The 18872-nt window shown below is 42.3% G+C and overlaps 1 protein-coding gene across 3 annotated transcripts in view; it reads left to right on the top strand.

Annotated features, from left to right (window-relative positions):
- WAPL (WAPL cohesin release factor) overlaps positions 1 to 18872 on the top strand; it is a 136216-nt gene that overhangs the window by 52777 nt on the left and 64567 nt on the right. Inside the window, exon 1 of one of the 3 annotated variants that reach the window (XM_014877985.2) lies at positions 18590 to 18837. The exons of 1 other annotated variant lie outside the window; for it this stretch is intronic. The gene's annotated coding sequence lies outside the window, so the exon portion shown is untranslated. Of the gene's footprint in view, positions 1 to 18589; positions 18838 to 18872 lie in introns of those variants that run through there. One more of the 3 variants, XM_014877984.2, reaches the window with a different exon arrangement.

Below are 18872 nucleotides of genomic sequence, written 5' to 3'. Positions count from 1 at the left end.
AGGATCACAGGATGAAGGTCACTTCACATAAAATATATTTAGACAGGGATCACCAGTAGAAGTGTAATTGAATTAAGTCCATGCATAAAAGCCTTAACAAGTTAGTACCATTCATTTACAAGTATAAAAGGACAGAAGAAATACTCAAAGTATGATTTTCAGCAAATAAAACTGGTGTAAAAAGCACTGTATCAGAAAACACTGAGGGGCGAGCACTGGAAAGCAGGCACAGCAGCACAACAGAGACTTCCACCAGCCAGGATGCAGCCCCACTTGACCTGAGAAGCTGCCAGGTCAAGACAGAGCAGCTGGGAGCCTAAACCCTTAGACACACTCCCAAAGACAGCCTTGGGAAATTGCTTCAGGATACGACTTGCTAAGGATAATAAGGGCAAGGCATCTCAAGGAGCAGCTCCTACAGTCAAGTTAAAAAGCCAGAGCCAAAAACCAAAAAGACACAGCAGGGCTAGAGCTGCAGACCAACAACATTCCTGCAGAAAAAAAGGAAAAGAGCAACCAGGGCTGAGCTAAATAGAACTCCTCATCAGGTGGGGTGGGTGGAGGCAGCAGGTGAGGCTGATCAGGGCAATTAGGGCCTGTTAGTTCACACCAGGTTGTGAGAGTTTGAAAATACTCTTGCTCCCCTGAAAGTAGCTGGTTTGCTGATATTTATAGCTCTTCTTTTACCTTTTCTTGCTATACTCACCAAGGTAAAAAGTTAAAAAGAAAGCATTTCTTTCAAAATTACAGTGTGATCACACAAACTTAAATTGCATCCCCAAGTATTTCTCTTGCTGCATTTAAATTCACTATGGCTTCTCTTTAAGTTCCTGATGTGAATTATACTCAAGTGATTTTCAGCCTCTCTTTTGCTCCCTATAATTTGGACTTTAACAAACTGTCAGATCAGTTTGACATGAGGCTGTTCATGCTTCCCCTTCATTTTATCAACAGAGCAAATGAATACTCTGAATCGAGATCAGAGGACATGTCAACACCATACAATAAGCACCATGCAGAGGTGATAGTTTGGGTTGTGGAAGCAGAATAGAGATGTCACTACAACACTTCTTCCCAGCAAGTTACTGCTGTTGAGCAGTACATTTCAGTAATGTTAACTGTTCTAATCGTAGTGCTGCACTTCCTTCCATGCCTTCTTTTACTACTTTTAGTTTCTCTGCATGGCAAAAAAAACATATGGTATAGAACACTAAAAATAATAATAACAAAGGAAAATATACAGGGGTAATAGTCTAGAATCTGCACCACCTAGTACTCTAGGATGTCCTGATACTAGATACACAAAGATCCCTGGTATTGAGCAGGTAAACATGTAGCACGTTCTGCAAGGCACTTTGGGATATAATTTAACATAGCAGTTGGAGGGAAAGAGAACTGGCCACATTGATTCAAAGCCGATAGCGTGGGGCTCCTGCCATTTTCAAAACAGTAAACTAAATTGATGCAAGTGAGCACAGGCAGAGAAAAATGTTTTGAGCTGTCACAAGGCTGTGAGGAATGTGATCACATGCTGTGTAGGCACAAGTCATGTGCAGAACCAGCTGTGCCAATAATCACTTGAAAATTAAATTGTAAGAGCAATGGAGCCTGTGATATCTGTTTGAGACAGTATAATTCCTCAAATATATCCTAGGTCTGTGCAAATACAATGTTTACTTAGCTGTGAATTCTCTGAAGAATTATGTTGCATTTTTTTCCTGCTTAGTGAAAATGTGTCAGCCGTGAGAGACAAGGCTTTAAGGGCCCTAATTGACCTCATCTAGACTCCCATCCACACACTCTGTCTTTTGGCCCAGGAGTGCTATTTAAACTCAGGTCTGAGCCTGTGTAACTTTGGTGACTACATTTCTATGTGATATGGCCTTTTTTTTCTTAGGGCTACTGCTGGTAATGCTTTACAGCTTGCAGAAATCTCTCTGCATCTTTTAATCTACTGACCTTTAGGCCGTACCTACAGTTTGTCATTTATGTAATCTATTGTCATATTGTATCTTAAAGGTATGGTTCTTCCTTCCTGTGCAATGAGCCGGTTCAGAGAACTGAAAATGAAGCACAGCAAAAGTAACTGCAGGAAGCTGATGGTGGCTGAATGATGATAATGCTCTATTTTGGCTTCTTTAGATATACCCATTATATTACTTGTAGTTTTCTTCCTTGCTGTTCTGCAGTCAGAGGAGTTTTGGCTGCCTTTACTGTTTCAGAAAGCAAATACAAGGCAATTGTTTTAGTGAGGATTTCTACTTTATTTCGTGTTTAATGTAGCCTCTGTTGTTGAATTCCAGGAGTATAATAATGACAGGATAATCTATGAGGCACTGGATTATTCTGTGAGCATTTTGACTTCTTCTCATCTTAAAAGTGTGAGAAGATAAAGGTTTGTTATGCTGCATCATGGGACAAACTGCAACTCAAATGTGACCACTCTGGTTGTGTCAGTGGAGTCCTACTGCACTTTATGAGGAAGGCCTGCCATGCCAGATGCTCTTCTCATAAAGCAGGCTACTGAGAAGAGGGAAGCAATAACATTCCCTTTTCCCCAGTGCCACATTTCTCACGACAGAATGAGCTCTTTTTAGTGGGAAGCTGTAAAAGACTGCAAGGGGAAAGATGTTTCCATTCTGAGAGTGTCAAGAAAGGGGGTTTTCTCCCTTCTAAAACCACATAGAAGAAAGGAAAAAAAAGGTAGGAAGGAAGTAGTATCTCTTCCTTGTAACTCAGAAACTGGACATGAATTAAGAGTCATGTAAAGCTATTCAGAAAGTCCATACCAAAAATAGAGGCTGCCTGAGACCCAGCTTTGTCTAGAAGACCTGCTTTCTTGCTTGCACAGAAAGCTATGTTATTCTGGAACGAAAGAAGGAAATTATTTCTCCCTTATGGCTACTGCTAAAGAGGAAGTCAGTAGTAAATTGTGTGTTTGTGGAGGTGAATTTGCTGAGGGATGACCCAGCTGGAGGTAGAACTACAGCTCCTGGATGTAACTGCCTGGTGGCCTGGAGGGCTCTGATGCTGCAGCAGGAACAGCCTGGTCAGGTGGGGACGATGGCAGCAGAAGCTGCCTCAGCAGAATGATTATGCAAAACAGACCAGATGTTTCTGGCATAGGGAACCTATTTTTTAACAATCAGAGATACTAATGATGGTCCTCATAGGTGTTATTATAGACAATATTTAAAGTTATTTGATCAACGTTGTTTGACTACCAGATACTCTAGAAAAGGCAAGGAAGGAAAATTATATCCTCTTAGTGAGACCTGAGTCTATTTTCAGTGTAGAACTAGCGTATCAAATATGTTTCTTTTCCATCAGTATCGAGGAGGACTCTGCCATTCTGCAGGAAAATTACTTTCCTTTTTTCCCTCCTTACTTCTGCAGTTTTCACAGCCTTCTTACAAGTTGTCTGCGGTTTGGTGTTAAATCACTTTTGCCCCACAAGACACTGATTTTTTAAAACAATGTTCTGTATGCTTTTTGTATGATGTGCAATCTATCATAGAGCCATGGATGTAGGAATTAATGTTCAACCTAAATCACCATTTTTTTCCAGGATGTCAGTCTAGTGTATCTCAAAGGATACTGCTTCTGCACTCAGCCTTCATGCTGTTCTCTACCTTCCTTAGAGTCTTTCTTCAACCCTTTAAAGGCCTTGGTATTTCCCTTGGGCCACAGTCTGTGAATGATCTCTTCACCTGCTCTGAGAAAGCTTTAAATTCTGCTTCTGTGGCTCCTGCTGCAACACCAACAGCCCTTTGCAGAGCAGGACCTGGCTTCTCTTCTCATGCTTTCAGTCCTCAATGCTCTGTGTGAATGAATGTCTCATACTCTGTCATGACTGTTTCAGAAGGAACAGTCCTGCTCTCACAGGGAAAAAGCTCATATGCAGGAGAGGTGCAACTTTAGGTTACTGTGTGGAAGTTTTTTCCCAAGGAATATAAAAGATAATAAAATACCTGAGAAGGAATGATAAGTTGGCTATTAACTTTGGCTAGGAGCTTTTTTTTTTTTAAGTGTTTAGGGAAATTGAAGCTAAAAGCAAGTCTCTTGTTTTCACAGCTATTTTAATCTGAATTATGAAGGTTTTTGTGTGTAGAAAAACCTTTAGATTCATATCTATCTTAAATACTCCCTAATTACTGATGCATTGTAAGCTATTGAGTAAATATTAAATATACACAGGCTTTTATATAAGGACAGACAGTTGCAAACAGTGGAAGGGGTGATAGTCTGGCACATCAAGGCCTGTTTACAGAGTAGCTCTTAGGTGCACTTGTACAACAAGCAGAGCCATTCAAACCTACTCAATAGAAATAATTCTCACTGATATTTGGAGCTGTTATGAGTTTATGACAGGACCTACATGGACATTTTCCAAGCCACAAATTATATAACAGAAGAGGTTGGGAGCAAGCAGTGGATTTAGATATTCAAAGTCGGTATGACACAATGCATTGTTAATAAGTAATTGACTGTAAATGCAGTACTCTACAAGAAGATTAACTATGCTCACTGTTGGAATATAATTACTTGAGTGAACTCCTCTCCTGAAAGAGAAATCAAATATTTGTGGGAGTCTTCTGGAGGTGAAAAAAACCCCCTTTTTTGGATTAACATAGGAATGTATTGTTATAAAATGTGTAATTTTTTTGTTAAGTATAAAGTAATGTTTGAGTAAGTTGCAGTTATCTGGTGATAAATCCCTGGGGATTGTTGGCTGTTGAGAAAGTGTAAGCTTGATTTGAATTACTGGCTTGTTTGAAGCAGAGAAATTTGAAGGTGTAAGGTGTGTGGTGCTGTGTATTGGGCCAGTCTTTTGCTGCTGGGGATTTGCCTGTGAGGATTAACAAAGACTTTACTCTAGTTTATTTATTCATTCACGTTTGTGTTTGGTTCCCTTTAAAGGAACTGAACTCCAGTGGCTTAGAAAAACCTAAACTTTCTGCTGATTTAGCCAAAGAGCACAGTTGTATCTAGCTGGATCAAAACTAAGTGCAGTGATGAAGACATAGCATGAGAGCCTTTGTGTGCCATCCACTCTGCTCTTAAACATGTCAGAGAAGCCAGGGGGGAAATACAGGACAATTAGGAAAGGAAGAGAACCAATGTGGTAAAGAGAGATGGATGTGGATTGCCAGAGGCACAGTGAGCAGATGAAGCAGACTGAATGAAGAATGGTGATGGGAAAGTCTGCATGTTTTCTTTTTGTGTAAGAGTAATGGAGAAATGTGTGGTTTGCTGGTTTTCACTCCCTGTCTTCAGGATGGTTACAGCTCTGACTGTGCAGAAGGACTGACACTTGGCAAGATGATCTGTGCCCTGTCTTCTACAGCTGCTACCTGGCCAAGATGAGTATGCTTGGCTGACCTGGAAGTCTGCAGACCATGTCTGTAGTTGCTGTATTTGATAACTGGTGCTCTTGAACCTGTGCAACTGCAGATGGACTTTGTCATGCAATCTGAGGAATGTCTGTGCCAGCAGACAGCCTGAAGCCTCAAGTGTACCTAATATCTGAGTGACAATCCTAGCCCATGCCAAGTCCCTGAAGTCCCTGCTTGCTAGGTGCAGGTTACAGCTTTTGTAGCAAGTGACTGGCTATTAGACAGCCAGGTCTGTCAGAAGGCACAATAGATCTGCTGTTGTTAAAGCACACAGCTGCACAACCTCCTCAGCCAGGCAAAATCAGCAGTATGACTTACACAGTTCTTTGCAGGATTACATCACCTTTATGGTCAAATTGTCAGAATTTTGAAAAGGCAAACCATTGCACATTGAAAGGTAAGCATAGATGGATAACCATCACGTGTTGCTCTGGATTTGCTGCTTTCACCAGTGTTTCTATCTCTGGGAGTCTTTACACTATGTGAGAGCTGCAAGTTAACTAAATGTTGCATTGTATTGTGTTGTGTGATGTGTTGGCAAACTCTGCAGTGGAGTGGGACCAACCATGCCAATAGTGAAACTGTTCCCAGTAAAGTTCTATTTGCATTCCTTGTAAAGTGCTACTGCAGTCTCTGCAGGATTCAATTTCCTTTCTATTTTTGTATCATTTTCCAAGTCTGTAGTTAATATTGATTGACGGGGCCAGCTGAGAATCTTGGGATTTCCTATTACAGATAATTAAGGAAAATACTAATTCATGCACAGACAGATGCCTTGTTGTAAATTGCACTGCATGAATATATTTGCCTTCACTGCTAATTCTGTTTCCTACTGATTACTGAGTCTGACTCATTGTATAAGGTGCTAGGGACATGTAGCAGGTTTACAGCCAGGAGACGTGTAAAGAAAGCTGCAGAGAAGTTTGATCTTATGTTTTCTGAAGTCTTGCTTTTATGGGCCAGTTGTCTGAATTGTTCTGTTCCCAAGATATATGAGCGCTTGTATTTTATGCTTTCTTAATGGAGCTTGGAGAAAGACCTGGGAGAAGGAACTGCCTTCATCAAGGAGTTTTCCAGTTCATCTTATTTATTTCCAAATTGGTGTTTGGTTTTATTTTAAGCTGAATTTAAGCCTCTCGTTTTGTTCAAAAGAGATTGCTGTCAGGGAGCAGTAATAATAGGCTGTTCTGCAACATAGGTGACCCAGAAGTTGAGGATGAGAGCAAGGCAGGTCAGAAAGTGGCCTCACCTGTCCCGCAGGACTTGTGCAGGAGGAGCAGAGAAGGCCCAGTGGCAGCCACGGCGTTGTGAGACAAGTCTGTAGTGCTGAGTTGTGTCAGGGTCTAATGAGAAAGAGGAATTGGGGTCCAGATCAGCAGGGCATGTTAATTCTCTGCATAAACACGTAACCAAGTATTTGAATAAGTGAGTAGCTGGTGATAGAAGTACAAAGCTGTCCTCTTCAACATCTTGTGGAATAGATGTTTCCTGGGAGACTGGCTGCTTATCTTGTCAGTAAAAAGATCTGATAGTAATCCCTGTTCTCTAGGAAGGAATGTGCTGAAATCTCCTGAGTCATAACTTGCCAACAAGCAGAATGGTAAATGTTGTTTATAACGTGTAAGTTCAATGAAACATGAGTGGAGAGGAAGGAGATTTGTGCTTGTCTTGCACCTTCTCAAGTGTCTCCTGCAGAGGGATATGAGACCAGGCTTGCTGCAGCCACACCAGTCTGCTCCCATCTGCCCACACTGGATACCAGCAGGAGAGACATTCTGGCAGTTCTGCCTTTTCCAGACTCCTACCTGATGAAGAGAGAGTTGAGTGTGCAGGCTCAGGCAACAAACACCTGCAGTACAGGTGTGACACCCCACTGAGGTAGTAGAGCTGCTACTTTGGTGAGGGGAAAGACTTTCTAGGTGGAAACAAACCAAACTTCATCTATCATCAAGGAAATGCACAAGTACAGCCTGGAGCAAATCAGAGCTTACCCTTCAGCACTTCATCCAGACGAATTTTGAAGTTCTGTTCTTTTAATATCCAGGTTACCAATCTGAGGGCACTTTGGATGAACCAATGCTGCTAGCAGATATGCTTAACACTAACTTCTTTGTGCTGGGGAAAAAATACAGATTAGATTCCTGGAGTTCAGTGTGAAAGATGGGAAATCAGTAGAAATAAACAGGATATAAGTTTAATATAATAAGAATGCACTTGGTTGAGATTGCTGAGCATCCTTAAAGACAAGGATGTGGCAAAGCTTGGTAACTGGGTTTTGACAGACTCCGTTGCAATACTTTCCTTTCTAGCTCTGTTGTGCTTCTATTTGTACCTAATTTTGTAAGTTCGTGTCTCAGCATAGTTAACTCTGATTATGGTCATTGATATTGAGCTGCTTTTTATGAAGCTTTGCTTCCAAGACTCTTAACCCCTAAATGTTGGGGCTTGCTATTTAACCAGTAGCAAAACAAAGGCAATCCATGCACCTCCAAATTGCTACTAATTCCCTATACTCTCTCCATTGGAATACTGCAAAAACAATGTCTAGCCATGCACTCTTATTCTATTGATCTGAACAAACCAGTGAGTACTGAAACTTGTAATTTCTAGCCATGCTCTGCAGTCATCCTAACATACAGCATCAGTGCTACACAGAATAAGGTGTTCTGTGGGCTTTAGTTTGGGCTCCTAATATTAGAGAGCTGAAGTTAAAGTAATTCAATGTATAGGTATTAGTGTGTGTGTATATACAATGTCATTTCGAAAAAGCATATGAATCACTTGGCACTTACTAGCATATGGAGTTTATCATAGAATTATAAAACAGTCCTGCTGAGAAGGGACCTCAAGAGGCCTCTCATCTAGCCTCCTGCTTGAAGCAGGGTCAGCTCTAAGGTCAGACCAGATTGTTCAGGGTTTTATCAAGGTAGGTTTGGAACCCTTCAAGAATGGGAACTGCACAGTCTCCCTGAGCACCTTGTTTCCCTGCCTGCAAAGGTTTTTCTGTACCTGCAGCTGGAATTTCTCTTGTTATTACAATTGAATTAATATTGTAAAACAAGTGTGTTGGATTGTAGTTCAGGAGTAATGTCAGATGCAAAGCACAGTGCTGAGAACCTACATGGGCCACAAGGGAAATGCTGCTGATGGGGACAGAGGCCACTGTCTGTCAAATCTGTTCTAGTCAGGATCCAGGGGCCCTACTCATGGTTCTTAATTGCACATGGAGCTCAATGTCTGTAACTCAGCCAGAGTAGAGGCTGCTACAGAAACAATGCTGTGCCACCAAAAGTATCCTGAAGTAAAAGGGGTGTTTGTAAAAGTTACACTTGATTACATCTTCCATACCTTGTTTTCCTGAGGAGTTTCACACATTTTCCCCTGCAATCTAGGCATGATTCGTGTCTCTGTCTGCCGCTCGTATCTTTGTAGAGCAGCAAAACCAGCATGAAATTGATGTGATCTTCTTTCACTGCTGCCCAAAAGGTTCTGAATAGCATCCCTGGAACAGAGTGGGCTTGTTGACTTCATTCTGCAGCTGCATGAAAAATCTGCCTCTAAGCCTGCAGCTTCAAGAAGACAGCCCAGCATCTGTTCACATAAAAGATAGCTTTGAGCTTGCCTTTTTTTAAATAATGAGAATTTTAAACTACTGAGTTTGAATGGAAACTTGGAAACAGGTTACTTGGTTTCCCTCATTTGCCAAGGAAAGCTTTCCACTTATCTTTGACAAAGGACTGGATGGATTTTCTTCAATTTAATTTAAATATTTTTGCTTCACTGTGAAGAAATTAACATCTAATTTATGAGAAGCTTCAATCCTGGTATAATAATTATGTTATGTGAGTCTCTGTTTAGTCAAGGTACAAAGTGTGATTTTTATGGGATGGATCTTTCTATATGTATCCCTTTATATACATTTGCTCATCATCGTGATAGCTTCCTATCAGTTTGTCAACACTGTGCACTACACAGAAGTTATAGTTAACACAGGGGCCAAATGCAGCTTGCCAGGGAGTAACATCTGGGCATCTGATTCCATGGGATCATGCATAGTTCTGCTCTGATAAAGTTTAATACATCATGTTTAAAAAAAAATTAAATTCTCTGAGCAGATTTGAAGTTGCAACATACTGTAATTTCTCTAATATCTTCCTATTCTATTTATGTACACAGGTTTGTAAAGTCATTATTATGGATGTATTTGTAAAATCAATATTGAATTATTGCTTAGCAGATTTATAGCCTGACTTCTAAAAATGTTTCTACACTTCCTTAAGAAATTTTTGTCTTTATAGTCCAGCTTAGAAGTTTTGTTATTGAGTTCTGGGAACAGCATTTTTTGGCAAGTATTTTACCATAAAACCAAAGTGCCTTGCTCCTGTCTGTCTGCTTTCCAGTAATATTCCTAGCTGTGCAAATCTGGCTGATGTGCTCTGTCAGAAGTGATTTTTCAACTTAAAATTTGATACTCAACAAGAAAAAAAAATTTCTGTGCATTCTTTGTTCTGAGATGCCTGAGCTGATACTTTGAGAGTTTGCTCATTTGGAGTTGTGGGTGTTCATTGCCATGTGGCCTCATCACTCCATAATAGAGCATTTTTGTTGTCCTGGAACACTTTGCACTGGAGACTGTCAGACTTAACCAAAAAAGACTTTTTGGACAGGAAGCTTCAGTTCCTCAAAGAAAGGATTTGCAGGACAAAGAGGTAAAACTTCATTGCTTTGTTCAGCTCTATCTAAAAGGACCTCAGTGTTAGAGATGAAACTAAGAAAATTCTAAGCCTGCCAGAGGAAGTAAGGGCAAATGTTCCTGTTGCAGTAGGGATGGCTCGAGCTCTACCAGTGATATTTATAGCCAGTGGTTTGAAAACCTTGCATGTGTTATTGCCCAGTCAGTTGCAGAAGGAATCCCTCAGTCACAGATTGTCTCAAACAGAAATTCACATCCATACACTGAACTGGTTCACACAATGGAGCCAAATGTAGAAAGGGAGATGAATCTGGTGCCCAGCACTGTAGTACTGCTTTTCTTTGCTGTGCTGCTTCTGCTTTCCCAAGTGGCAACTGAGGTGTCTCTGAGTGTACATCAAGCATATTGCATCCATTTTCGAGGGGTAAAGCCTCGCGTCATGTGAGGTTTTATTGAAATTTTGGTCCCACAACTGTCACTTAGGGAGTTTATTGGTATTTATTCTCTTACAAATGCTGGCTGAAATGACATTCAGGAATATCTGTATGACCTGCCAGACTAACACAGCTGTGACAAAACAGTCCAGCACTACAAACTGCAAGGAGGTGTCAGAAGCAAAGCCATGAGCTCGATGAGATCTTCATTCTCGGAATCTGTGCTAAAAGGAAGGCACTTGAAACCAAATGGGGATGTATTAAATTATTTACTATTTGACTGCAGTTACATTAATGAAATCACTAAGAGTAAAATTGGAAATAGGTTCCAGTGTACTCCAGCAAGCTAAAAATCCACTGGCCTATCTTAATCTACAGCTGCCGGTAGCAAAATGTATAACTTGACAATACCTTCAGAATGATAAAAATGCAGTTTCAAGTAGTTAACAATCAGATAAAGTCAAAATCCAGTTTTGAAAAATAAATGCAGTGTTTCATCACTCTAACATCTGATTGTAGCGTGGTTCATAGCCTGAGCTGCCAAAAGGTTATTAGAGATCCTAAGAGCAGGTGCATAAATTAATGCTGCTGCATTTTCAAGAATGTTTGGTAACTTCTTTCTTTACCAGTAGGTGTCACTGGAGTCCAACAGAGAGCTATTACTGCTTTAAAACATGCTTTCTGCTTAATCGAACCTTTTTTCATAGAGGAACAGTCAATATTTGTACAGATGACATATATAAAATAAAAATGAAGAACTGTGATTAATCCTCTTTCAACTGTTTTTTTCCTGTCTTAGCTACTGATAACTGTTGGTGGCTAATTCAGTGATTTGAGAAAAATTCTGATTTTTTTCCTCTGCAGCATGACTGAATCTGGTCCAAGCTGATAATGACCAAAGTGATTATTTTGTACAAAGATGAAACCACTTAGCAGTGCCTGTATGATTACTCACCCCTTACCCAATCTTGCATTTAGTGTTGGGGAGAAAATGGAAAATTAAGCCAAAAGACCTAAATACTTTTTTCTCTCTCTTTTTTTGGGACCTGTATTGAAAATTAGAGTCAGGGAACTGATTGGGACGGGAAGGATCTATCAGTCACAAAACAGCTCTCTGCAAGGCTGAGAAAGTATTTAAGGAGCAAAATTTCTTACACTTTACATTAGAAGATGCAGCACTATGCTGATAAAGACTGCTTGGAATTGAGCTGAAATAGAGCATGGAATGTTTCTTTCCTTCTGAACAAACTGTAGTTCTTGTCTGCTGTATGTTTGCTTGACAGCTGATCAGCAAAGGTATTTTGATTGAGATGAGCTTTCAAGTATGCTTAAGTATCTACCTCTGAAAGGCACAAAAAAGTAGACACTGGCACCAAGTAGACATGGCAAGTTCTTCAAGCTGCTTGGTATCATCACTAAAAGATAAAAGGGGAATTATGTTTTGTTTTCCTCCAGCCATGGTACAAGGCTTAAGCTTTATAAAAACCACTGGTGAGACATTTTGATTTGATTTAGTCAAAGCATCTTAGTTTGAGCCTAAACTCTTGCATCAATAATTCCTCCAATTTCTTTCAATTGTTTACTGAAAAAAAACAAAACAGACTGTGCCGCACAGCAAACATTTATCTCAGAATTTCAAGGTCACGGATCCAGCAGAGAAGTCTAGCATAAGGAGACTGCCTGCAGGCCAGTGTATTATTAGAATAATAATGTGTTTTTGGACAGTAAATGCACTGCCTGCTCTGTTGCCCATACATGTGGTTGACCCAGTAATGAGTCATTTCTGTGACATGTCTAAAGAACCAGGCAATGCACAGATGTTTTCAGCCTTTTGTTATCATTTGCTACTTTTCTGAGTGCACTCTGCCACCACTCATTAACAGGCCCTCTATTTTATGCTGTGGTGTGATCTTTGGTCATTTCATGGGAACATGGTTGCATCGTATGCAGGGAACCTTAAGTCTGAACAGGTTTGCAAAACTGGCACGGTGTAAGGCCCTGGACATGTACTGGGGTCTTATGTAACAGACTTGCAACTTTCTTTGTGGTGCTGCTCTGTAGTCTCAGTAAAGGTGAAAGTAATTTGTTTGGGGCTGTATTCTGGCACGAAACTAATGAAGTCACTAACTGATGTTTTGTTGCATCCTACATTCCCATGAGGAAATCTTCATTTAATTTCTTTTTTTAAAATTTTCATTTTATCAGCTTAATTTGCTAGCTAGTACATTAACTCTGTCATGATGTTCAGGGTCCATCCAGGCCTCATTGATTACACGAGTTTTAATTCTCTGTGGATTTTCCTCTCCGATTGTGGTTGATGTTGCCGTCCTTTGTAGCACTGCTCACAATCTTCAATGGCCACACATCCTGGCTCCAGTGCACCAACAAATTTGTTGACCTGATATTGCTGGGCTTTAATGGCTTGCAACTACTATAGAAGTACTTAGTTAATGGCCTCTTTCTAAAAAGTAGAAGCAAGTACTTGGAAATACAAAGGCAAAAACAAAACTCTTATTAATTAAAACTCAAAAGGTATTGTCACAGGTTACAGCAGCAGCATGTGACAGCCACATGCAAACCCAATAATCAAAACTAAGAGGACAAAGGAAGTATCAGTCACATACCCGACTTTTTTAAAAGATGAAGGAAGCAAAGTAGCAAAATAAGCAACAGAAATGGCTGCTCCCCTATTGCTGGAGGAGGAATAGAATAGGACAATGACAATTGCACCAATGAGCTTGTTATAAAAACCAATTTCTTGATGGGTTCCTGTTTTTGTTTCCCCAGTAAGCACTTTGGTAGCTTTCCTTAAGGGCTGTTGCTATAAAAGCAGACAGAAATTCAATAATAACATGAAACAGAGAGATCTTAAAAGGAATTAAAAACATTCAGGAAGAAGGAAAGGTTGGTGTTCAGTCTGGTTGTCCTACAGGGCTGTGAGAGACTTCAGGTATTTGAAAGAAACAGCACCCTTTTATTCCTTATACAACGAGAACCTGCTTTGTTCAAAGGACAGAGGAACCTAGACTTTCTTTGTGGATTTTAAAGTGAGGCTGCATCCTTACTACAAATGCCTTTGTTTTGCTTTGTATTTTTCTCCTGAAACATGTTGGCACATCATAAAATCTTCAGTGGGAAACAGCACAGGTGGTTATTTTCTCAGCAGAACTTGCTGGGAATATACTGCATAGCAGAATAAAGTTCTGACCTTGATGATTATAACAAGGTGAAAGCTATTTTCTGTTTTCCCACTAGTGTTTCAACACAGGTTTTTCCAGTAGACTTTCAGGCTGATCACCTAGGGAAAAAAGCTGCACAGAAAACCACTGAGAATTTAGCCATAGGTGAATGACTACTGTTGGTTCATCGAGTAAAACGAGTCTTTCCAGAGGCTCTGACATTGCACGGATGATGCTGCCTCTCACATGATTGCAACAGATGGGTGTGCAGGCCAGAGAGAAGGTGGAGCACAACTTTTTCTGCTGTCTGGGCCTGATTCAGTAATGCCAGGATCCAGAGAACTTTTTTTTTTTAAATCATGGAGAACTGGCCCTTTGCTGCACTCAGATAAGCATTCCTTTGGTCTAGCAGTGTTTGTTTTAACCTTTTGGTTACTAAACTTAATGCCTTGGCTTGACCTCCACATATGAGGAGGCAGCTATTGAAAATTATGATCCAAAGCTGTATAAAGATCCCCTGTTACAGTGCTTTCAGTTCTTCTCAGGGTTCAGTGTCAGAAATTAGCAGCACGTTATCCTTTGGAAATACGTCACTAAGAAAAGCCATATTCTTGACAGAAATTGGCCAAGGACAAGATATAAGAAAGGGAAAAAGAAAACTGCCCAACTGCAGCTGGAGAGAGGAATATGTGAGAGGAGGGAGGAGATAGAGAAAACTGGGAGCAAAGTTAAGCCTGGGAAGAGGGAGGATGTGGGGAAGGTGTTTCAAGGTTTTAGGGTTTTTTCTCATTATCCTACTCTGACTTGGTTGGTAATAAATTTAACTAATCTTCCCAAGTCAATTCAGTTTTGCCTGTAACAGTAATTGGTGAGTGATCTTTCCCTGCCCTTTTCTTGACCCATGGGCCTTTTTGTTATATTTTCTCTCCCCTGCCTAGCTGAGGAGGGCAGTGACAGAGCAGCTTTGGTGGACACCTGGCATCCAGCCTGGGTCAACCCACCATGTCTGCCTTGTGCAGTCACTGCAGCTCTCAGTACAACCGTGCTGTTCTTGCCCAGTCCTGTGCTGCTGCTGGGGCTGCTGCTGCTACCCTTCCTCCACCATGGCCACACTAAAGTCTAAGTTACTATTTTAGGAGAAGTTGACTAAAATATGTTAATTAGTTACTTCATGTGTCTCTCTACCATCCTGTCACCTTTGCTGTGCAAATAGCAAGGGGGAAATTCTCACCCCAGTGAATCAAAAGGGCAAGGGCCCGTGTGTTCTCTCCCTATGTGTGCCTGTGACATTTGAAGGGCAGCAACAGGAGCACGGTGACTTTTGGCACAGAAAAAGCAAAAAGCACCAAAATGTTTAGCATTCTAAGTGGTGCTAACTGGGACATGAAAGCACTGCAGAAGCTTTGAGTGCAGCAGGACATCCTCTTCCCCCATCCCTTCCCACCTGGACAAGAGGCAAGGAAGGAAGTACTACAAGAAGTTGGTAACTTGGAAGGCAAATAGTGACTAGGCTGAGAAGCAGAAGAACAGGGAAGAGGGAGAGTTGAAGGAGTGGACTAAGAGGCTTTCACAGTGGTGAAAAGAGCAGTTTAGGCATGAGGAGCAATGGGGAGTGTTTTCCTGTGAGCTACTGTTTGCTTTTTGGGGAGTGCTTCACAGGGAAACAAGGCAATGGATTATGAGCGTATTCCTTTTTGTGGGAAAAGGACAGGAGCAAGGGTGTATAGTGCTAATTCATGTCCTTGATATAAAGGATACCTACTGCTATGGTCCCTTTAAAACCTTAACTTCAGTTATGCTGCTATTACTGTCAAATGCTATGTTTTGTCCATGAGGCAACACTGAGAAACCTTCCTGACAGCTTCTGGAAGGATGTGACTGTCTTCATCTGCCCCAAGAGTATCTGCTACATGGGAAACCTGTTTTCCTACTGCATTGCCTCCCTTTTCTTTTGGAAGAAAATTAAACAGTTCAAAATGTTTTAATGTTTTTGAAAGGCTCTGTACTAGGCTGCAGCTCATTTGGAAATTTCTGTATTGTTTGCCCCACACTGGTCCTGGCACAGATCCTCAAGGAGAGAACTGAGAGGGGTCTAGAGTGTATTAAGATGTGATGTATCCAAATAACTGTTCGGTCCCTCTTATGTGTTCCTTCTGCTACTATGCTTTTATCTCTTTTATATTCACCTTTGATGTACTTGAGCTGTGTTTTTCAGAGCTTTCTAACTTTATTACAAACAGCAAAGATGATGATTTCTCTTGGGGGGGGATGGGGGTGAGCAGTAATGGCAAGCTGTAGGGTTCACTTCGACTTTCCCAAAAAGCTTTTAAGGTAGAAAAACTACATTTTGAAGATGGCTGCTTATCTCCCACTGCTGTTCTCACGAAGACAAATGCCAAACTGGAGTGTATCATGGACTGCTTTTTTTTTGAAAGGATTTTTGTAGTTGGTGTTCTGGGGATTTTTTTGTGTGATGGGAGATGGACACTATCAGTAATATAATTTCACAAAAAAATCATAAAGTGCCCGTTAAATTCCACCCTCTGAGAATGAAACATACCTACTGCCAAACACAGACGGGATGTGCCTTTTATTTGCTTTGCCATGGTACTTGCATATTTGATGTGAGCCAGATGCAAATGGAAATAGCAAAGCTTAATGTCTTAACTGCCAAGCTTATTAAGATACAGGGTGTCAAATCTTCAAAGTATCTAAAGTATGTTGGGGCAGTAAAATTAGCACATCTCTGCTGTTCTTGAACACAACAAGGTTTGTTTTTCCATCATCATCCAAGTAAGAGGCTTCACTTGCAGACTTCTGCTGGTACCCAGGATAGGATAGGCAGCACATAAATGAGTTTAATTTAGCCTTTGTTAGTCATGGGAAATTCCCTCATGACCATGAATCTGCAGTGGTTTGGATTACTCTGTATGGGGTTTCTACAAAGACTAGAAATATGGCTAGAAATATGAAGCTAGCCCAGGGGTATAAGGTGTGTAAGAGCTTTCCAATGACATCCAATTACTATCATTAGACTGAAAAATTCTCTGCATTACTGTATAAGCGACTTAGGTAGCCCAGGCTCTACGTTGGAAACAGCTCTAATTTAATTTCAACTCTTCTAACTTCGTATCAAAATAAAAATGATTTCTTAATAGTTTCTTGGTGTTACTTCCTTACTCTGGCCATATTCTTTCTGGTTCTCAGGACAAACTTTTATGTTGTAAAGAATTTCTCAGAGCCTCAGTGTTTCGAGCTCTCACAGAAGTGTTTTCTTCTTTGTCCAACAAATCAGTCGCCAAATAAGACTATGCAAACTCAAACAGGTTTAGCTCTCTATTTTACTCTTATAGTTTAAATGAGCTACTTAGTAGCTCTGATCAAGAATACTCTCAGGAGAACAATCTTCTCACTTTTTGTAGTCAAATTACAGATTTTAAAGTTTGTAGCCTGTTTTTCAGTGGATCTTCTGAGGTAACTTCTTCTTAGGTAACTGAGTTAGGTGAGATACAGATGAGCTTGTAAGCTTTGCCTGAAACACAACACAAAGCTTGTACTTCTCATTGCAAGGTCCTGTTTTATCTCCACTTTCTCCAGCAGCACCAGTTGTACACTGCTTTAGAAACTACAAAGACCAGATTTACTCAAAGGATCACTAAACAAAATCATAGTCTTGCATCTTCTTATTGTGAGGCAGTGATTTTGCATTGGGTAAATAGAAATTAAGAAAAGAGCTAGAGGTATTGAGACAACTCTAATCTCTTCTGCGCAGTGAAACCAGCCTTTTAATTAGTTCTGCATTTGGGACTTGCATTGTAAAGCCTCAAACGATGGCTTGAGTATGAGCATGTGTTGTGAAACCATTTTAGACTCCAAGGTTATAGAATTTCATTTCACTTTTCTGAGTTCCTCACTTCTCTGAAAAATGACCAAACTACATCTGTGTGATAATGTTTTTTAAAACGTTTTACTGGTCATGCATCCTTAGTTTTCTATCCCACAAGGATTTTACAAAATACTGCCTGCAGAATATAAAATGTTGGATTTGGTGACTGTTTGATGGCCATATGTATTTGCTGCACGAAACAATCCTTGTGGAGCATTTTTTTCTCTCTGCGCTGTGTGTATCATTAATTAAAGCCTCAAAGGTGTGCATAAATCTAACGCGTGTGGGTGGATGTAACAGCTTGTGGAAGTGGGAGCATGTGAAAGCCACAATTTCACGGCCTGCACCGTGTTCGTTCCGCGGGCCTTCTCTGCAGAGCATGTTTCCTCCCTGGAGCGGATGTGAGGGCCGGGCACTGTGCACCCACTGTGAGTACCAGCCAGGGCGGCCGTGAGCGCAAGGGGCTCGTGTGCCCTGGACGAGGCGCCGCAAACTTTTAGTAGAGTGCACACAGGGCCGCTTCAGCGCCTGCTGGCTTCACGAAGTCCCGGGCAGGGTTCTGACCTCCCGCGGCTCCAGCCGGGCCGTTCTGCTCCGAGACACCTCGATGTGCTCGGGACCTACCTGGGCCCGAGCGCCATCGGGGTGGGGCCGCTCGCGGCTGCCAGCGGCGGGGGCCGCTGGCCCCGCCTTCTGAGTCTCCGCGCGGGCCCGGGCGGAGGCGGCCGCGGGGAGGCGGTGGCTCCCGCCAGGCCGGGCCACCCCGTTCCGTCCGGCGCGGGCCGCCCCACCGCGGGGACCCGCCCGCCAACTCCGGGGGCCGTGCCTGGGCCCGGCGGGACCCGGGCGGCGCCGCAAACTACAACTCCCGCCGGCCACCGCGCGGACGGGCGCAGGCGCGAAGGCGGCGCGGGCGGCCGAGCGGGGCGCGCAGCGATTGGCCGCGGCGACGGGGGGCGGGGCGCGCGCGGTGACGGCAGGAAGGAGTGGGGGCAAATGGCGGAGAGATGGTCCCAGGGCCCGTCCCGAGCGCGGCGATAATCCCGGCGCGGAGGAAGCGGCGCCGGAGGAGGCGGCGCCGGGGGCCCTGACGCCCGCGACACCCCGAGAGAGTCCTGCTGCCGGAGGGGCGGAGGCGTCCCGCACGCTGAGCGCCTTTCGCAGGCGGCGCTTCGGCGGCCCGAACCCGCGGCCGGAGCCACATCGGCCGGGCCCGCGCCCGGCACCCGCCGCTACCGCTGACGCCGAGGTGGGTGCCGGGTAAGGGGGTGGCGGGGGCCGTTC

This window comes from Sturnus vulgaris, chromosome 8 (genome assembly GCF_052056855.1).
Source record: "Sturnus vulgaris isolate bStuVul1 chromosome 8, bStuVul1.hap1, whole genome shotgun sequence".
NCBI lineage: Eukaryota > Metazoa > Chordata > Aves > Passeriformes > Sturnidae > Sturnus > Sturnus vulgaris.
Note: the sequence above shows the minus strand (reverse complement) of the source record. Positions and strands in the feature narration are given on the sequence as shown.